This window comes from Mus pahari, chromosome 7 (genome assembly GCF_900095145.1).
Source record: "Mus pahari chromosome 7, PAHARI_EIJ_v1.1, whole genome shotgun sequence".
In the NCBI taxonomy this organism is placed as follows: domain Eukaryota; kingdom Metazoa; phylum Chordata; class Mammalia; order Rodentia; family Muridae; genus Mus; species Mus pahari.
Window position 1 is genome coordinate 91711778 of NC_034596.1, and position 5344 is coordinate 91717121.

Sequence of the window (5344 nt, forward strand, 5' to 3'; positions counted from 1 at the left end):
TCTCTCTCTCTCTCTCTCTCTCTCTCTCTCTCTCTCTCTCTCTCTCTCTCTTTCTTTAATGTATGTGAGTACACTGTTGCTGTCTTCAGACACACCAGAAAATGCCATCTCATCCCATTACAGATGGTTGTGAGCCACTATGTGGTTGCTGCAAATTGAACTCAGGACCTCTGGAAGAGCAGTCAGTGCTCTGAACCACTGAGCCATCTCTCAATCCCATATTTTTATTTTCTGTCATCAATTTCCAAGCTCATCCACTTGATTTGAACTCCATTTCCTTTCATACACATTGATTTTCTAACACTACTTCATCTCCAGACTGTAGCTCTCAGAGGAAGCCTCACTGGTGGCTTAGATTGATCCTTGAGTTGGCAAAGCATCACTAAGTGACTTGATTCCTAACTTACTTTGTATCTTATGGTTACAAAGGTATTAGCAATGTCATTTCTAGCCCATGTCCACAGCCGCTCAGTTGTCACCTTACTAACTGACAAGTTTGCAAATTGTTCAGCATGCAATTCTTGTCCTCAGAGTTAGACTTTGGACAATGATATGTACGCGAAATTTTCATGCAATGTCCTACAACGTAGACTAAACATGATTTACTTCTAAATTTTTAGATAAAAACCTTAGAAACATTTATTTTATATTAGATTGTCTAGGGAAAGTGTGTTTCCTTTAGCTTCAGGATCCACATCAATGTAAAAGATTATTTCCTTTTCTTCCAGTTTTGTGATGGAGATTTCAGTGAATGTCTGGTATTAGTTTTATTGAACTGCAGCCATTCTCCTAGTGTGCAATTTAGTAACTACTTTTAATTCTAGACCACTGACTAAAGGTCCTGAGATCTTTAGCCTTTCTTGCATTTAATCAGTTTTTTTTTTCTGACATTCTAGCAGCCCAGAACTTTTCCTCATTTATTATTAATGTAGTAAGTATTCTCTGAAAATCTACTACGTGTGAATCCCATTGTAGATATTTATAATGATCTCAGCAAATATAATAAACAATTAACAATAAGTAAGCAATAAACAAATGAATAAATAAATAATAAACAAACAAATAAATCCTTGCTTTTATCCAGCTTATATTCTAAAGTGGAAAAATAAATAAGAAAATCAAACAAGTGCAGAAACATTATTTACTAGAAACTCTAGAAATTGACATAAAAATAAAGTTGGCTTAAGATCTGATAGATAGGATTATAGTGTGGCGGTTAAATTATGAATGTAGTATCAACAACAACCTGAAGGAGGGTCAGTAACTTTGAGCACTGACTATAGGAACCGAGGGAGGATACGTGGATATTTTGTTACTGCAAAGTAAAAAATAGTGTGCTCAAAAGCCCATGAGTAGTCAGAAATCTGGGCTATTATAGGAAAACTAAGAAGACTACTATAGCATGAATAGAATGAAAGGAATATTACAGATTGGAATATAAAAGTAACAGCAGAGAATGACTCATTGCCTCAGAACAGAAGTTATATGGTTGAGCTTAAGGAAATCAATGTGTCTATCGCCATGGTAATAGTTGCTAGGTGGGAAGCCAGAAGGCTAGTTAGGGGATGAAAGAAATAACCTGCTACAGAGATTTCGTGTGCACTGGGGTGGTGCAATTTCAGGAATAGCTAATGAAATGGCTTTGATTTGAAGGTAAAACAACTGAAATGTTGTGAAGAATTGAAGAGTTGCTCTTAGGGAACGAATAGAAAGGAGACAAACAGGTCAGGGAACCTGGTAAGCTAACTTTATCTTTGTAGCCTATCCTCAAAATCCTGTTTCCCAGTCTCACCCCCAGCTGTGTGGCAGACCACCTGCTGCAGGCTCCCCTCTCCCTCTGCCCCCAGATCCATAGGATATGGATCATACAATATCTCTCTGCCCTCAGAGCCATAGGATATCTCCCAAGTCCTCTGCTTATAACCATGCCTATCTCCAGCAGACTTACTCTGGGAACCTTCAGGTGAACCCAGCCAGGGAAGAAAGTAGGCCAGTGAAGCAGATCTTCACCCCTTCTCCTTTCCTTTAAAACCATAACTGGAGATATCAGGAAATAAAATACAATATTAGGAACTAGACCAGGAACCTTAGAGTTAAGCTTCATCAACACAATACAAGAGATGACAGAGAAAATCTGAGGCACGGAAGATGAGAGAGAATAGATACATAAGTCAAAGAAAAATTACATCAAATAAATTACTGGAATGAAATATTCATGAAATTTGGAACATGGAAGAGACCAAATTTAAGTATAATATGAAAAAGAAAATTAGAAACCCAGGAACAAAAAGTAGTAATTTTAACGAAATTATAAAAGAAAATTTCCTAACCTAAAGAAGCAGGTACTGATCAAGGTATAATGCGAAACAGAATACCAAGCAAACTAAAGGAAAGAAAAAAATTCCCCTTGGCTCAAAATAATCAAAATATTAAGTGTACAGAATAAAGAAAGACACATATTTTAATTAGATATTTTCTTTATTTACATTTCTAGCTCCTTCTTTAGGGGCCCTGTGTTCCATCCAATAGATGCCTGTGAGCATCCATTTCTGTATTTGCCAGGCACTTGTATGTAAATGTTACAGAGAAAAATACCAAGAAACATATAAAGGAAGTTCTGTTTGAGAAATAAATGACTTCTTGAGGGAGAATATGAAAGTAGAGGGCATGGACAGATGTTTTGAATCTAATAAACAACTGATGCCAGACAAGACTACTCTATACCTTGCAAAACTGTCAATCCCAGTAGATGGAGAAAAAAAAAAAAAACTCACATTAAAACTAAGTTTAAGAAGTATCTATCTACAGAAGTAACTAGAGGAAATATGTCAACATATAAATGTAAGCTGCATACATGAAAACACAAGGAATAGATAATCCAGCCAAAAAAATCAAAAGAAAGAAACACAAACACACACACACACACACACACACACACGCACACGCACACGCACACACAAATAATATAGCAGATACAGCAGAAATGAACAAGCACTGATAATGGATAACTCTCAGCATCAATGGTATCAATTCCCAATAAAAATCCATAGGCTGGTCCAATGAATGTGAAAATAAGACTCATCTTCTGCTGGAACCAAGAAACACATCATAACATTAAGAATAGATATCACCTCAACATAAGAGGATGGAAAAACCTATTCCATGGGACATAAGGGATGAGCTGGTGCAACCTTTTTAACATTTCCAAAAATAAACTTCGAACAAAATCTAATCAGAACACTATATCCACATCAAAGGAAAAGAATCATGAAGAAAACACTACAGTTCTTAATATTTATGCACCAAACACAAAGACACCCAAATCAGTAAAGAAATCCCACCAGAGCTTAAATCACATATTTCCCATCAAACAATGGTAGTGGGGAACTTCAATATCCCACTCTCATGAATACAAAAATCATCTAGACAAAAGTGAGACAGAAAAATGCTGAAGATGGCTGATATTTAAAATCAAATGAATCTAACCAATATTTACAGAACATTTTACCTGAACAAAAAGAATATTGTTTCTTCTTAGAACTTCATAAAACTTTCTTCAAAATTGACCAATTACTCAGACATAAGGAAAGTCTCAACAAGATTTTAACTTCAAAAAACCCAAATAACCCAATTAAAAAACAGGGTACAGAGCTAAAATGAGAACTCATGACAGAGGAATCTTGAATGGCTAAGAAGCACTTAAAAATGTTCAAACTCCTTATTCATCAGGGAAATGCAAATCAAAAAGACTCTGAGAGTTCTCCTCACACAAATCAGAATGACCGAGACAAAAAACTCAAGTGACAGCACATGCTAGTGAGGATACGGAGAAAGAAAAACACCCCTCCATCGATGGTGGGATTGCAAACTGGTACCACCATTAAGGAAATCAATCAGGAGGTTCCTCAGAAAATTGGAAATAGTTCTAACTGAAGACCCAGTTTTATTCTACTTGGATGAAAACCGAAAGATGCCCCACAATACCCCAAGGACACATGTTCCACTATGTTTATAGCAGCCTTATATAGCAGTCAGAAGCTGGAAACAACTCAGATATCCCTCAATGGAAGAATGGACACAGACAATGTGTTTTATTTACACAATAGATGATTATTAAGCTACTAAGATTGAGGTCATCATGAGTTTTTCAGGCAAATGACTGGAACTAGAAAATATCATCCTAAGTGAGGTAACTTAGACCCAAAGGTACATGCATGGTATGTACTTACTGATAAGTATATATTAGCCAAAATATACATAATACCTAGGATACAATCCACAGACTTTTAAGAACGTAAAAAGCAAACGCAAGTGAGGTGCTTCAATTCCCCTTAGAAGGGGAAAGAAAATAATCACTGAAGCCTAAGGGAGGAAGAGACCTTTTTGGGAGAGGGGAGGGGGAGATAAAAAGGGGAACAGTATCAGATATTGGGAGGAACAGGAGAGAAGCTTAGAGGGCCAGGAGAATGAATGAGAATAATCACCCTCACAGAGATGGGAGAAGGGGGAACCCGGTGAGAGACCCCCAGGACTGAATTTGGGTGACCTTAGTTAAAATGCCCAAAATTGGGGAGAAAGGACTTGAATAGTGCACCTCCAATAGGTAGACAGGGTCTCAAGTGGAGTGACAGGGTTACTAACCCACAGGAATGGGAGGAGGAACTGTGAGAGGGAGACCAGGAGGGGGACAAAGACTGGAATAAAATAATTAAAATAATAAAAAAGAAACAAAATTGAAAAAATATATATACATATATATGTGTATATATAAATATGTATTTATACACACACACACACACACACACACACACACACACACACACACACCACAGACTCACACACATACATATAGTGCGACAGAGTTATAGTAATAAAATCACCATGGTTATAGAATGGTCTCAAATTAAACTCCTAGATTTAAATCTATACGCATATGTACACCTGATTTTTGATAAAGTATCAAACACAATATTTCATAATAGGTTCTCATGAAACTGAGAAATTTCTGCATAGCAAAGAACAGTGTCCTTCAGACAAAGCTGAAGCCTACAAAAATATTTCTAACATCTACAATACTGCAAGAGGACTATTATATAAAATACTTAATTAACTCAAGAAACTGGATATTACAAAAATGAGCAAGCCAATTTTTAAAAATTAGGTACAGATATAATGAGAGAGTTCTCAATAGAGAAGATACAAATGCCTGAGAAACATGTGAAGAAACATTCAACACCATTACTCATAAGAAAAATGCAAATTTGAGATTTCATCTTACATTAGTCAATGTAGACATAGTAATGTAAATAACACCTCGTGCTAGAGAGGGTATAGAATAAGGGGA